Source organism: Oryctolagus cuniculus, chromosome 10 (assembly GCF_964237555.1).
Source record: "Oryctolagus cuniculus chromosome 10, mOryCun1.1, whole genome shotgun sequence".
NCBI lineage: Eukaryota > Metazoa > Chordata > Mammalia > Lagomorpha > Leporidae > Oryctolagus > Oryctolagus cuniculus.
The window spans coordinates 4678093-4694523 of NC_091441.1; the positions used below are offsets into that span (position 1 = coordinate 4678093).

General features: G+C 49.2%; 1 protein-coding gene across 1 annotated transcript in view; it reads left to right on the top strand.

Annotated features, from left to right (window-relative positions):
- FBXO15 (F-box protein 15) overlaps nucleotides 1–4851 on the top strand; it is a 106815-nt gene extending 101964 nt beyond the window's left edge. The window contains exon 11 of the transcript XR_007921407.2: nucleotides 3132–4851. The gene's annotated coding sequence lies outside the window, so the exon portion shown is untranslated. The remainder of the gene's footprint in view (nucleotides 1–3131) is intronic.
- Nucleotides 4852–16431: the final 11580 nt, after the last annotated feature.

Sequence of the window (16431 nt, forward strand, 5' to 3'; positions counted from 1 at the left end):
CGGGAATGACTAAACTCAATCTGGAATAAGAAATATCTATAACGTATGCTCTATTAATTTAAACATATTAAAAATGCTATCACGATTTCATGGGATTCTTATATAAACTTCATTTCCAGCTCATTAATGATGTAATGAGACTGCTTAACCAGAGGGTGAAGGCAGTGCTGCTCCCGTCTGGCTGCATCCGCTGTCCCCATCACTCAGACACTGCCCATGCCTGGGCAAGATGCTGAACACAGGCTCTACCTAGTGACAGTAAATGTCCCCACAGCCGGCAGCCTTTGGGGATGCAATCCTTGGGCCACAGAATCAGTTTTAGATATATATATATATATATATATATATATATTTTTTAAATATAATCTCAAAAAATAGTTGGGATACTGTTTTAGAGGCAGAGCAGGTATGCTGTGGTGAGCAAGGTGTGGAGACAGGTGTCTATCACTGGGCTGTGTATGTCATGGGGATTCTCATCCTTGACAAAAGAGGAGGCTGGGATGGGTACTGTGTCACAGTGGCTAATTCCAGTTCCACCAGCTTGGTTTCCATAGCAACGCCTCTCCCCGAGAGCCCGTGTCGTGTGCTGGGGGGTAGCACCTATCGCAAGACCTGAACTGCCGCTGTGCGTCCGCCTCTGCTGGACATCAGAAGCTCGCGCCAACTCGTCTCCCGCGCCCCTGCCCCCCAGCTCTGCATGCACCAGGTCGAGTGCATCACAGAAATCGATTTCAGGTGCCTGCTGAGGCGTGCGGAAGCCAGCTTCTCCGCTTGCTCCGTCTGCCGTTAAGGTTAAGTGCAGAAAAAGAGGCCAGGGATTGCTCACAACAGGACAGTCTGTAGGGTCAGAAAGGAGCAAGATAACAACGGACCAAGAGTCCCCATGGGCTCGCAAAGGAGAACTGTGTGTGTCCTTGGGAGCAAAGAATAATTTAGGGAGGGGGTGAGGTGGGGGGTAGAGAAATGAGTCCTCCTGTTCCTGCTTTTTTGAGCTTAGCGCCACCAATACAGGAAATAAAGGCAAAAAGACAGAAAAACAAGACAGAGACCTGGAAACTAGAAGCAGAGTGGCTTTTGACTATTCCCACTGGACATAGGGCCCCCTGAGATGCACCATACCACGTGGGGTGGCTGCAGAGGTACAGACGGCTGGGAAAGTGAGGAGGGGGCTGGAGATTGCGCTGACCTCTCCCTTGGTCTACATGTCCTGTGAATGCACCCAGAACGCCTGCATCCTCCCTGGGGGAACAGTTAGGGGGCAGAGAGTAGAGATCCCCCCACCAGCCATGGCTGGTGCTTGGTTCTGCAGGAATCAGCACATTGGTGGTGCCACTGGAGGACAACGGGGCTTCATCAGGGTCTTCCCAATGACTGTGAACCGGCAGCCCTTGAGTTTTCCAGCTTAGAAGTCAGTGCAGTGCCCAGGGTCAGGTGGGGTGAGCTAGTTCCCCAGAGAGGCCGGTGGAGGTCTGGTGGAGGTGGGCTTCTGTCTCGCTGACAACAGACACCCCTTACCATGGGAAAACTACCAGGAGAAGGAGGAGGATGGAGAAAACCTGAAAGCTGAGAGTTTTCACCTAAGACTAGGATGAGCCGGAAGCAGGTGCACTATACATACCAGCGAGGTTTGAGGTGCCGAGATGGTTCATGTGGTACTAGAAACTGTACCAAATCAACACTCCCATGTCAGACAGTGAACACCACAGGCCTTTATTTCCTGGTCTCCCTGTAAGCCCGTGTGCGTGCTGCTGGTCATCGTTTGTCCATGTGGGTCCAGGTTCCTCCCCACTTCCCCGAGAGCTCTGCTTCCAGCCTGCACAGGAGGAGGGAGTGGACTTCTGCCAGCGCAGGTCTAGGAGTGGCAGGTTTCTCCCCCTCGCATTTCGGTGACCAGCACTTGGATAAACTCCTGCACTGGAGGCTGTGACGACAGAGGGCAGTGGGCCCATCCGGCAGCCTCGTCCGCGACACAGCTCCAGGACAGGCAGGGGAGACGGGGAGTTTGGGTGGGATCGTCTCTGTCCCAGGCTGTCTACACTGATATCAGGACATTGCTCCAAACTTTATCCCTTGCCGTGCAAGGAATTTCAGAGATCAGCTGTTTAGGTCAGAAAGAGAGAACTAAAGAGAAAGTGGTACATTTTCACTTCCAATTAATGGATTATAAGTCTTATCCCACTATTTAAAAAAAAAATCTTTGGGGCCAGTGCTGTGGCATAGAAGGTAAAGCCACCGCCTGCCATGCCAGCATCTCATGTGTGCGCTGGTTCGAGTCCCGGCTGCTCCACTTCGATCCAGCTCTCTGCTATGGCCTAGGAAAGCAGTAGAAGATGGTCCAAGTTCTTGGGCCCCTGTACCCGTGTGGGAGACCTGGAAGAAGCTCCTGGCTCCTGACTTCAGATCGGCCCAGCTCTGGCCGTTGGGGCCAACTAGGGGAGTGAACCAGTGGATGGAAGACCTCTCTCTCTCTCTGCCTCTCCTTCTCTCGCTGTGTAACTCTGAATTTCAAATAAATAAATACATTTTTTAAAAAATCCCTAAATTATGGAAATATGAATCCTGGACATTTGAGCTTCTACCTGACGGGCTGTTTAGGGCTTCTTTTCAAAACCGTCAGGTTGGATGCTTGCAAAAGCGGTGGCTATGCTTTAACTCAGGGCTGCATGAGGGCAGCCAGTGCACACTGCTCCTCTGTGGACATGCACTGTGTGATGCGAGCTTGTTTGCCTTGTGCACTTACCTCTGTGCGCCTGAGTTCTCCTCTTGGCTGCTCACTCTTACCTGGGGAACAGCAGGTTCTTAAATTGTGACTCATTGATGGGTCATGAGGACAATGCTTCTATCACGACCAGCACATAGAATTAATGACATAGAATTAAAACTATCAGAGAGCATCTCTTAGAGAATGAAGAATGGTTTCAGTAAAAACTTAACATGTGTGCATTTGTGTGTTTGTGTGCTTGGCACCCAGTAAGACGTATACATGCCACCAGGGTAAAATGTATTTCTTATCATGGATTATGATTCCTGAAAATGGAAGCCATTGATTTGGGGATGTGGAGGCAAGGGTTACAAAGCCTCTTCCGTTTTCCCCAGATTTATTAACTGGTCTCTCCATTTTCCATTTGCAGGAGACTCTAAGAAACAGTGCCCTTGTTCAATGAGTGGAAGGTTCCTGTTTTGCAAAATCATGTGTGTTCTCATCAACAGGAACTGACTCATGCTAGGGATCTGGTTGTGAAAACTCCCTCTCGGCTGTGAAGAAGAAAAAAAAATCTAAGAATTATTGCAGGAAAAACATGAAGGAATCATAGCCTTTGTATCAAGCTGCAGAGAAGGCTAATGTTTTAAACATATGCAGCACCGAACATCATTGTAGTTTAAAGTGAATCACTGTCTGATTTAATCATCGCTAGCCCAGAACAGAATACATTTGGAAAGGCTGCCTGCTGCTGACTCTGTTTAGTTCAGGATTTACTACTTTTTATTATCCTTGGAGAGTAGGAAGTCTGAATAAATTACCTCTGGATTCACGGCCTCCGCTTTCTAACTTGTGTTGCTTCCTCTTAATTGCTCATAGGAGAACGAGAAATAAGTTATTTGGGTGCTTTTCGTTGTCTGGAGCACGTTTCACTCGCAGAACCTGGGTGCTTTGTGGAGTCTCACTGTACTTCGGAATAATGAAGTCTGGTGGATGCCATACTTGCTCCACATGTCAAAAACTGCCTCCTGGAGTCTACATCAGAGTGAGCAGTCGATAAATATTGTGAACTGAGCTTCAAACAACTTCCCTCTAAGAAGCCATCCGCGTGGAGTCGTCTCTGAGCAGGGACAAATCTCCAACCAGTGAGCCTGAGCTTCCGGCAGAAGACGTGCCCTCGCGGGGAGTGGTGAGGAGCACCCGGACGCTGCACGCCCAGTGCAGTCCTGACGAGGCACTGTGGGAGAATCCCTCCTCAGCCCTGGGGCAAAAGCCACCCCTCCCTCTGCTAGGTGGCTATCTGGGGTGGTTAGCATGGCGGCGAGACCTTGTGTGAGTGGGCTGTGAAATCCCTTCTCAGGCAACATCCTGGAGGCAGACGGAGATGAGAGGAAGGGGCAGAGCGACCATTACCACGCCAATCTGCCTGTCGTGAGGCTGGTGGTGTCGGCGGGAGCCGTGTAAACATGGCCCTGAGACAACAAGCCTGAGCCAGGCCCCTCTGCTCCTGAGGCCAAGGGCAGGGTGGGTGTGGTTTGAGGCGGCACTCATTCACCCCTGCTTCTCCAGGCTGTATTTCGGGGAGTGGAGGTGAGAGACGCGTGAGCATCTGGCTGACTTCTGCATCCTGGCACTAACAGCTGGTCTGTGGGGCTGGGGCCTGGGCCCTCAGAAGAGACAATTCCACGCCCTCCACCCACCTGAGACACGGCGACGGTCCTTCCACTTGGTTCCTCTGCTCAGTAGCTGATGGCATCTCGCTCCTCGATTTGCTCGTGCCTCCATCATCTAGATCTTTCCACCAGGGTGAAGCAGGGAGTTTGTTTCCGAGGTTTGAGTCCCAGCACAGGCTGAGTCCTGGCTGCTGAATCTATATTATGGAACGGAGCAACCAACCACTCAGCTCTCACTGCCTGAAGCCAACACTGTGGACATGTCCGTGGGTACCGATAACCGTGGGACACTCGTCCCCCGGGATAGGCGGAAACCACAAGTGTGAGTCAGCGCTGGTGTTCCCTGGACCTTGTCAGTGTGGGACCTGAGCCCTTGCGCCCTTCCCATGAACTTCGTGTGTCAGCTTAGGTGTAATTTCTAAAGCAAGGTGGGATCCTTTTTTTAAATTTTTTAAAAATTTTTTGACAGGCAGAGTGGACAGTGAGAGAGAGAGACAGAGAGAAAGGTCTTCCTTTTTGCTGTTGGTTCACCCTCCAATGGCCACCACTGCCAGCATGCTGCGGCCGGCGCACCGCACTGATCTGATGGCAGGAGCCAGGTGCTTCTCCTGGTCTCCCATGGGGTGCAGGGCCCAAGCACCTGGGCCATCCTCCACTGCACTCCCGGGCCACAGCAGAGAGCTGGCCTGGAAGAGGGGCAACCGGGACAGAATCTGGCGCCCCGACCGGGACTAGAACCTGGTGTGCTGGCGCTGCAAGGTGGAGGATTAGCCTAGTGAGCCCCGGCGCCGGCAAGGTGGGATCCTTTAGGCCAGGACTTGTTGTTAGATTGCTGAGCACATTGGCGGCTCTGCCTTTGCTGCGCAGACTCTGACGTCCCTGCTCACTGCCATCGCGAGCGCTTCACAGGCTGGTGGGAGGCAGGGGCGTGGGAGTCCGAGAAAGCCTCCTGATTGGCTCTCTCACAGCCCAGCCACGTTCCGAGCCAGATAACTATCTGGGGGAACCTCTTATTTTTGGAAATGTTATTTTTTTCCCTAAAGGGTGAAAGACTTTAGCAACTTTTTTTTTGTTGTTGTTCCTAGAGAACTTTGTCAGCTTGATAATGAGTTGACAAGGGAAAAGTTTTGATGAAGACTTTGCGAGTAGAATGTCATTGAATTTCAGGGCTGGAAGGAGTCTTAGAACCATCCATCCATGTGTCAACGACCAGTTTCTCTCAAAAGTCAAAGTGGCCGGTGCCTGGTCACACTGGAGGTGATGCCACTTGGGTTCTTGCTACTTCACTTCCCAGGCTGTGGACGGTCCTGTCCCAGGACACCCCATCCACTCCACTTCCTGCTCCTGGTTCTCAAGGACAAATGTACAGTGTGTTGGGAGTGCAGCATTGGAGGCTGTGACAGACCGTCCAGCACAACCTGGGCCCTGTGTCGGTGCCCCCAGGGCAGGAAGTCCTTCAGTGTGTTAGCCCAGGGACTCAGGATAGGCAGCACCAGGGCAGTACCAGTGGGGCACATGCGGATGAGGCTCCACGCACCCTTGCCGCTTTCCCGAGTCTGGGACCAGCTGGAGATGAGCTCAGGAGTCTTGTCCCTTGCTGCTTGTCCACAGGTACAAACCCCCATGACCTGCTGTGTGTGTGGCTGTTTGGATTCCCTGGACTCAAACTGGTTGGTCATCAGTGCCTAGCACACCTGCTTCACACCCACCCCTCCTCCACTGCTTCCTCCTGCGCTTTCTTCCAAAAAGTGGGCTGAAGGGTCTTAGGAATTGGCTTCAGACGTACCAGACAGCACCTGGGTGAGTGACAGAGTCGTGGATGTTCCCAGCCATGCACGTCTCAGAGGAAGGGCATTCACTTGTGCCCTCAGAGGATCTCATGACTTTAGCCACTTTCTTTATTTTAATTAAAAATATTTTAATGATAATTACACATAGTTATGTACAGTGTGACATTTATTTTTTTCATTGTGCTTGTAGAAGCATTTTAGAAACTCATTTTAAGGTTTAACAACTTTTTAAAAAAATTATTTATTTTAAAGGCAGAGAGAGAGAGAAAGAGAGAGAGGTAGAGATACAGAGATCTCCCATCTACTGGTTCATTCCTCAAATTGCTGCAATGGCCAGGGCTGGGCCAGGCTGAAGCCAGAAACCAGGAGTTTCTTCCAGAGCTCCTACCTGGGTGGCAAGGGGCCACACACTTGGACCATCTTGCATTGCTCTCCCAGGAGCATTAGCAGGGAGCTGGATTAGAAGTGGATCAGCTGGGACTTGAACCAGTGCCCATATGGGATGCTGGCATTGCAGGTGGCGGCTTACCCCATTATGCCACAATACCAGCCCCAGATTTAACAATTTTTAACATCTTGCCATATTCACTTCATATGTAGATATTATATACATGCAAATATATACTATTTTTCTTGAAAACAGGGATATTAATATCACATAACATAGGATTCATGACAAGAAGGGTATAATTTAGTGAAGAGAGTATTTATCACTATAGATAGAAGCCAAATAACTGGACATTCTCAGGAGTTTTCTTTCTTTTTTTTTTTGACAGGCAGAGTGGAGAGTGAGAGAGAGAGAGACAGAGAGAAAGGTCTTCCTCTGCCGTTGGTTCACCCTCCAATGGCCACCGCGGCCAGCGCGCTGCCAGCAGAGAGCTGGCCTGGAAGAGGGGCAACCGGGACAGAATCTGGCGCCCCGACCGGGACTAGAACCCGGTGTGCCGGCGCTGCAAGGTGGAGGATTAGCCTAGTGAGCCGCGGCGCCAGCAGTTTTCTAAACTTCAGGCCACCCCCACGCAGGGAGAGGCAGGCAAGCTCCAGTCTTTCCCTCTTGTGTTCAAGGGCACTTTCTGTCAAGCACTGACCCTGTGTTGGGTGGACTGGATTTTCTGGTAGATGAGTAGGGTATTATGTCAGATCCGGGAACCATGGCTCCCCTGACCAGTTAGTGCATCACAGACAAGGGTGCAGGTCCAAATCGGCCGTCCTCTGGGGGAGCCCAGCATAACAACCACTGGAGACCTGCAGGGAGGAGCCCAGCTGTCCTTGGGCTTGGGCCCGTCCACCAACAGACTCCTGGGGGCCTCACGCTCACTCCCACGCCCGCCCTTGTCCCTGGGAAGGAAGGGGACGCCACTCGCTGTGTGACAGCAACAGGGAGCGAGAGTCCACGGGAGGCTCGCTATAATGGGATTCGCTCTTTGATGCAGCTGTGAGCGCTGCAGGCAGCGCCTTGACCTGGAAGCCTTGCAGAGCGTGTCACAGGAACGTGACTGCTGAGAGGTGGGTGCTGGCAAAACATTAGATAACTCCCAGCCACCAGATTCGGAGTTCACTTCAGGTACTTCTGGCCGGAATTCAAATGCATGAATCAGAGATATATAGCTTTAGGTCTTGGCATGAGTTTCTTTACCATCTCAAAAGTTTTTTTTTTCTTCAGAATTTAAATATAAATTGGTGCCTTTAAAAAATTTGACATAACCATTTTATGTGCTGGGAGAGGGTACTGAAAATGAAAGGTATTTCTCTTTGTAGTGGCCGTTCACTCATTTTACCCCATCAGTGTGCCAGTATAGATTAAGAACCTACATTTACCGCATTACATGGTGAGATGGATTTTCTGTCCCCAAGAAGCTGACCTATTAGAAAAGATAGTAAATAAATGCACGCGTACGATGGTCTCTGATAGCGGTGTGTGGGAGCCCGCTGGAGGCCTGACTAGCAAACAGCGCACCCTGGAGCTCCAGCCCGGTTAGACAGTGCGGAGTTTTGGAAGCTGGTGAGACTTAGTCAGGGGCAGGGAGAGGCATGCTGCGGGAGCATCCAAGGTGCCCGCTGTAGCACCACCGCAGGGGCTGGGAGCCTGGTGCCACTCTCTCCATCTGGCCCCATGGCCTCCTGACCTGGAATTTGGGGGCTGCCCCTTGGGAGCTGGGATCCTGGAAGGCAGCACTGGCTATGCCTCAGGCACCTGCTGATGCTCCAGCTCCCGGTGGGCAGGAGACAGAATGCTTCCTTCCCCGGGCCCTCAGCCTCCAGAGGCTCTGTGTTTGGAGCCTGGGCTGCTAGGGATGGCAGTCACTGGCAGGGGCTTGGTGGGCCATGGGGGGCCTCTCTGAGTGAGTGGGTAAACTTTGAGCTGAGATCCAAGTGACAGAGAGGAGATGGAAAGGTGAGCTCGCTGCAACCAGTTTCTGGGATGAGGGGTGCCCAAGGTGAGGGAGACACAGAAGCTAAACCTGGAGATCATTTTGAGATCATCACATTTCCAACCGAAATGTCCAGAAAGAGCCGCCTGGGAGAGGAGGAGACCCAGGAGGGAAAGCTGGTGGAGTGTAAGGAAGGAGGAGGGGCTGGGGTCTCTATGTGAACCGGACCAAGAGGCTTAGACTTTGCCTGGTTATGGTGAAAACCGTCACAGGTTTAGATGCTGCGTTATCTGGGAGAAGAGCACTTAGCAGGGCGTGCTCTGAGCCTGGTGTTCAGCAGGATCCTGGGGCTGTCATCCGGGGAAGAGCTGACAGCAGCCCAAGCAGGCTGTGGAAGGTGGGGTGGGAGGAAGGGGCAAGTGTGATGGGGTAGTGGGCGGCAGCAAGGTGGGAACCGGTAGTTCCGTTTCAGCCACAGTGAGTTTAAATAATTACTATCTGCTCAAGTGGAGATGTCAAGGATGCAGACGGAAGTAAGAATCTGGATGTCAGAGAGGGAGCTTGGTGACTCAGATTTGAGTTTCCCGATCGTGCAAATGGTATTTAAAGCCATGGGACAGGATGATGTCACGAGGAAGCGCATTTAGATAGAGAAGAGCAAGGGAAGCTTCCGGAGGTGGGAGACAGGGGAGCCTGTGAGGGAAGGGGCAGGGGGTGTGCACTTGGGAGCTGGGAGCAGCGCCCCTGTGCCGGCAGCTGGAGTGCTGCTTTCAGAGGACGGGCTCGGTTTGGGTTCACACGGGCACTGCAGAAACCCTTTGTATATTTTATAAAGATCACAAAGTTACTTTCCTGCTTCGTATTCATATGGCATTTTCTTCCACTAAAGAATCGGAGGCAATTGGTACAAAGTGATGTTTCAGGTAACTCCTCAAAATAGATTAAGGTGAAATGGAAAATAGAGGGAGCGTGACAGTACCCGTGTAATGTGCTGTGTCTGCTTACCCGGACTGAGAGCTGAGCTAACTCACCCTCCCAGCAGCCAACAGGAAGTGGAGCAGGTTAGATGATGCAACCCGCTTAGGGATGAGGGGTGCCCAAGGTAAGGGAGACACGGAAGCTAAACCTGGAGACTGTTTTGAAATCATCACATAAATAATGATAAACAGCATGCCTTGCTCCAGAAGAAAACAGCGCCCACTATTATTTTATTCGTGCAGAAACTATTTGAGGTCGTTTCTGTAATAATCCTCATTTTATAGATGAGGACTCTAAGACAAGAGAGGTAAATCTGAACTCAGTTCAGTCTGACCCCAGTGTGTGGACGCTTAGCCAACGCACTCTACTGTCACCAGCCTCTCCGGCAGCTACACCGTGCTGCTACCGTGCTGGTAGCCACACACTGACTCTCATGGTGTAGTGTCAGCACGCTGGCTGTCACTATGCTGTCGCCACACTGTTCTGTCACCATGCTATGGTGTTGCTGCAGCGCAGTGTCACCACGGTGCACTGTCGCCCTCCTGTTTTGCCATCCTGCTGTATGGTCACCCTGTTACTGTGCCTCCTTTCTCCCAGACTGCTTACTTGAGCCTTTATGTTCAGTTCCTGCTTGGTTGTCCCCAATAGAATGATAGAAAAATCTCCAGTTCAATTCCTCCATCTTAGTCGCCACCCCCAGCCTGCTCTTTTCGTCACCCGTGGTCGTGGCCTCGGGGACCTGGCACTCTCACTCAGTGAAAGCAGAAGCATTGGGTGACACGCTCTCCCCCTCCCCTGGCTCTGAGGGTGCAGGCCACGTCCATTCATGAGACACTCAGTGTTGTTGAACCCACAGTGGCATTACACACCTTGCTGTGTGGCTTGTGGAGCAGTTGTGGACATGGCAGGAAAAAGGACAGAGTCCAGAGGTACCATCTGCCCCCTTGCCCTCTGCCTGCCTCCTTGCCGTGCCCTAGACCTGAGCAGTCCTTTTTGTCTTGCAGAGAGAGAGGCCTGTGTGGCCCTGTCCAGGGCCACCTCTCTTCTGGGAAGTCACGCTGTGACTTTTCTTTGCTCTACTGGTTGAGATGGTGACAAAAGTCTTTCCTGTTTGGGGGATGCAAGGACTGCACTTGGTATTTTGAGGCCATGCTGTGAGAGGAAACATGGACGGCAAATGTCCCACAGATAGCGTTCAGACACAGGAGCTGCCCCCAAGCGGAGAAGCCCGGCAGGATCAGAAGCCGTGGATGTGGCCAGAGCATGTCAGAACGATGGTAGTGGTACAGACTGCAGGGTGGAGTGGGAGGAAGGGACCACTTGTCCCTGGAGAAGTGAGTGTAGAGAAGACGCATGAGGGCCGTGTGCTGGTCCCCAAATCCTCCCATGGATGGTGCTTCCTGGTGCATCCATTGATGTTTTGCTAGTCTGTGGTTTATTTGTCTGATACCACAAACAAATAAAAATTGAGGGATATTTGAGAATTCACATTATTAAATGCTTCACCGAGACTCATATAAACTGATGAACTTTGTAATGTTAACTATTGTAGGTTCCCTGCCCGGTGTGCAGGATGCCCACATGCCCACAACAGGAAGGAACGAGACAGAGCAAGTCCGATGGCTGACGTAGCCCTGGGCTCCCTGTAGAATGACAAGGCACCTGGTGGGAGCAAAGCAGGACAGACGGTGGTAGAGCCTGTCACGCAGCCTTGGCATCAAGGCGCCAGGATTCCTAGAGGCCCCGGGTGAACGTTTCCTTCTGTGGTGCATTTAAGGCAGCGTGCAGAGGCTGTGGCCCCGTCAGGGGACCTCGCGTCTGGCTTTGGGGCTTCCAGGCGGCCGCGTTCCTTCCCCAGCCTCAGCTCTTCAGTGCGGCAGGCGGGCGCTTCCTGCCTCTTTGGAGCTCAGAGCTTCAGCCGCTTTCAACTGCACTCTTCCTCCAAGGCCCCCCAAAGCGGGCTTCCCGGGGTCATCCTCATGAGGCCCCCTGAGCAGAGAGCTGTCAAGAGCTCTGCTGAGCGTCCCCAGAAACACCAGGCAGATCCAGGGGGCACCACTGTGTTGATAGAGCCAATGGTCCAACATCCATTAGGATACTGCTGACGGTTACCCTCGGAGGAGGAGGCTTGGGGCAATTCAGGGGTCTTAGAATCGAAGCCTTGAAGCATAATCAGGAAAAACACTGAGAAATTTTTTTTATTTATTTTAAATAAATAAATTGTTATTTATTTGTTTTTGTTTACTTGAAAGGCAGAGAGATATAGAGATAGAGACAGAGAGATCTTCCACCCACCGGCTCACTCCCCAAATGCCCACCATAGCCAGGGCTGGGCCAGGCTGGAGCCGGGAGTCTGGAACCAATGCAAGCTTCCCTCTGGGGAGCAGGGACCCAGCTGCTTCAGTCATCGTCTGCTGCCTCTCAGAGTGTGCGTGAGCAGGAGGCTGGAATCAGACGCAGAGCCAGAACTCAAATCCCGGCACTCCGACACGGAACGTGGGCCCTCGAGCAGTGTCTTACCCACTGCACCAAACCACCGCTCCTAGCACCTCACTAAAGGAAACAGACGTTAGAAACTGTGCAAGTGAGACAGCCAGACAGCGGCTAAAGCAGTGAAGACAGATTTTACGCAGTAAAGATTCGCTGTAGGGGAAAGAGCTTGCGCGGTGGGGACTTGGAGCCATTACTGGAGAAGGGAGCAGGGGCTCAGAGAACAGAGACCTGAGAAGCTGCAAAGCGCTGGTGACAATGCCACGGAGATGCCACCTCAGCTCGCATTCTCTGCTCACACAGCCTGGGGACAGGCACCACGCTTCACGACAGTGACAGTGCAAGGGCTCTCGGGTCCTTGAAAGAGGCACTTCTCGGCTACAGGAGACACATGTTCACAATCGTAAGCTCTCCTCAGCAAATGCTCTAAGTGAGGGAGGTCGGGCCTATGCTCAGGTGTTGGCTGGAGCAAGCCATCCACCTCACTACAACAACTACGCGTTGTCTCAGGCTGTGTTCCTAAGGGTGCCTGGGTCATGCCAGGGACATGGCTCTGTGCTGCCAGAGGTCTTGCTAGAGTCTGGTCATCTTTCATCTTGTAGAGTGAAGGTTGGGGCTGAGTCATTCCAGATGCGGAGAGTTCTGTGTTTCCCAAACAAGTACGCGATTCTAAGACGAGCGATGAGCAAATACAACGCACCTTGAAATAATACACTATCCCGAGTACCCAGTGTGAATGCAACACATTAATACGAATAGGTGTAGAAAAAATACAATTGTCTTCCACTTACTGGCATTTAGCAAGTGCAAAGGAATCTACTGATGTGTGTGGGTGAGGTTTGAAGCCTTCCCATGTGTGTGAGTGACATGTTCATCTTTGTGTGCACATCCGAGAGACACAGTTGTTGGTAAAAATAGGTTCTGTAGATGCAAATTATATTCTGAGAAACTAAAAGCGTAAGAGTAAGAACGTAACTACATAGGCACGAATGTACATCATCACTGAATTTATTATTGATTAAATCATTCCTCCCTGGCTGAAGGAAGAGTCAGTGCATTGTCACCTGTGTTGTGTGCTGTGTGGACTGTGATCTTATTGCTATGCATGCAGTGTGATTGTCCACTCACAACTTTACATAAATTAAAGGAAATAATTCAAGTTATGATCTAGGCAGCATGTCCTGTGGACAGTGGGTTAATAGCATCATCAATTTATTAGAAGAAATTTTATATCACCACACTGTATATAGTACATGCTCTATAAATAATTGATGCACCATATTAATATAGACTCAGGCTCCATATAATTTGACATTAATAAATTTTCCTACTTCTGTGAATAGCAGCCAGAGCAAAAAAATAATGCCATTAGCAGGATGAGAAAGGAATCTATAAATATCAATAAGGTCATTATTTGTGGGCTTGTGAATATTTTCTGTGTGATTTTTAATTTCTAAGTTAAGGGCAAGTTAAAGATCATTAACCAACCATTCAAAATCTAAGAAAGACACGGCATTTTTTATTTCTACTAAAAGTATCCTTTGTATGTAATAAATTGAGCAGATGCTAAGCGTAGGTTTGAGGAGCTGCGACAGCACCTAATAAACATACAAGCTGTGTCCCTCCTGTATTAATCAGCTTTTTGTCACTATAATGAGCGCCTGTGCAGAGCCACTCGGGAGGGAAGAAGGCTCATCTCCACTCACGGTTTGGAGGTTCACAGTTCCAGAGGGGGCAGCCCCATCAGCCTGGCATCTGCCCAGGGGTGCGTGGTGGAATGTGTGTGCAGGGAGAATCACATGGGGAGCTGAGAGGCGGAGTGACAGGGGTGAACCTGTCCTACAGGTCCTTGTGTCTGTATTTATGAAGCCGCCGTGACTTGGTCACTAGGGCTGCACCCCAGGCTGTTGATCCCAAAGGCTCTCCCTTGAGACACCACAGTTGGGTGAGCTCCATCCTTAATCTATTAACTATTCACATAAAACTTGGAGCTTTTGGGGGGAGCACCCAGGCCAACCATAACACCTCTGACGCCCAGCCAATTTATGTCCCACCCCAAGGCATGCTTAGATTTTTATGATCATGGCTTCATCATCTAATTTTAGAGCTTCATATAAGTGGAATCATGTAGTTTGTACTCTTTTGTGTATGACTTGGTCAACATGTCTGCGATTTTCCTCCGCGCTGTCTTCTGTGTTAGTAACCTATTCTTCCCGTTGATCACGGTCAAATGCCATTATGTGAAAATACCATGTGTTTATCTGTTCTCTGGTTGGGGGGTATTTGGGCTTGCTCTGAACAATCATACACCTGTCTTGTGTGGACACATGCTTTTCCTTTCTTCCGAGTAAATACTTGGAAGTGGGATTGCTGGGTCCATGTGGGGAATGTGCGTTGAAGAAACCAGCAAGTGGTTTTCCAAAGTGGTTGCACTGTTGTCTACGCCACCAACAGGGCAAGGGAGGAGGTCTGCTCTGCTCAGGGCCAGCACTTGCCAATGCCAGTCTTTAACATTTTGTTTATTACCGTATATAGCAGGGACATCTTGTCATGCTTTTACTTCGCACCTCCTGGATAATGACTGGATGTTTTTTCGTATCTTGGCTGTTCAGATCACTTCATTTTTTTGGTAGAATGTCTGTTAAGTCTTCACCATTTAAAAAATTGATTTGCATTTCCCTGATTGCTAGTGATCCTGAACATTTTTTCATGTGTCTGTTGGCCATTTGGATTTCCTCTTTTGAAAAATGTCTATTGAGGTCCTTGGCCAATCTCTAAAATGGGTTGTTTGTTTTGTTGTTGTGGAGTTTCTTGATCTCTTGGTAGATTCTGGTTATTAACCCTTTATCTGTTGTATAGTTTGCAAATATTTTTTTGCCATTCTGTTGGTTGCCTCTTCACTTTCCTGTTTCTTTTGCAGTACAGAAACTTCTCAATTTGATGCAGTCCCAAATGTTAATTTTGGCTTCTATTGCCTATGCTTCTGGGGTCTTTTCCAAGAAGTCTTTGCCAGTACCTATATCTTGCAGGGTTTCTCCAATGTTCTCTAATAATTTGATGGAGTCGGGTTGTAGATTTAGGTCTTTAATCCATGTTGAGTGGATTTTTGTGTAAGGTGTAAGGTAGGGGTCTTGCTTCATGCTTCTGCACGTGGAAATCCAATTTTCCCAGCACCATTTATTGAATAGACTGTCCTTACTCCAGGAATTGGTTTTGGATCCTTCATCAAATATAAGTTGTCTGTAGATGTTTGGATTGATTTCTGGTGTTTCAATTCTGTTCCATTGGTCTGTCCATCTGTTTCTGTACCAGTACCATGCTGTTTTGATTACAACTGCCCTGTAGTATGTCCTGAAAACTGGTATTGTGATGCCTTTGGCTTTGTTTTTGTTGTACAAGATTGCTTTAGCTATTTGAGGTCTCCTGTGTCTCCATATGAATTTCAGCATCATTTTTTCCCAGATCTGAGAAGAATATCTTCGGTATTTTGATTGGTATAGCATTGAATCTATAAATTGCTTTTGGGAGAATGAACATTTTGATGATATTGATTCTTCCAATCCATGAGCATGGAAGATTTTCCATTTTTTGGTATCCTCCAGACACATGAAAAGATTTTCAGGATCACTAGCCATCAGGGAAATGCAAATCAAAACCACAATGAGGTTTCACATCACCCCGATAAGAATGGCTAACATTCAGAAATCTACCAACAACAGATACTGGGGAGGATGTGGGGAAAAAGGTACACTAACCCACTGTTGGTGGAAATGCAAACTGGTTAAGCCACTATCGAAGTCAGTCATTGTAATCCATAAACTGTACTTTGGAAATTTATATTTACTAAATAAATAAAAAATATTTAAAAAAGAATATTATACAGCAGTAAAAAACAATGAAATCCGGTCATTTGCAACAAAATGGAGGAATCTGGAAAGCATCATGCTGAGTGAATTAAGCCAGTCCCAAAGGGACAAATATCCTATGTTCTCCCCGATCAGTGACAACTAACTGAGCACCCAAAAGGAAACCTGGTGAAGTGAAATGGACACTATGAGCAACAGTGACTTGATCAGCCCTTGCCTGACTGTTGATGTACAACTTAATACTTTATCTCTTTCAGTATTTTTTTTTGTTCTACTTAATACTATTGGTTGAATTCTGTAATTAGCACACAATTATTCTTAGGTGTTTAACTGAAAAGTGATGTCTGTTAAATATAAGAGTGGGAATAAGAGAGGGAGGAGATGTACAATTTGGGACATGCTCAATCGGACTTCCCCAAATGGTAGAGTTAGAAATGTGCCAGGGGAATCCAATTCAATCCCATCAAGGTGGCATGTACCAATGCCACCTCACTAGTCCAAGTGATCAATTTCAGGTCACAATTGATCACACTGATAGGTCTAAGAGTTAAAGGGATCACA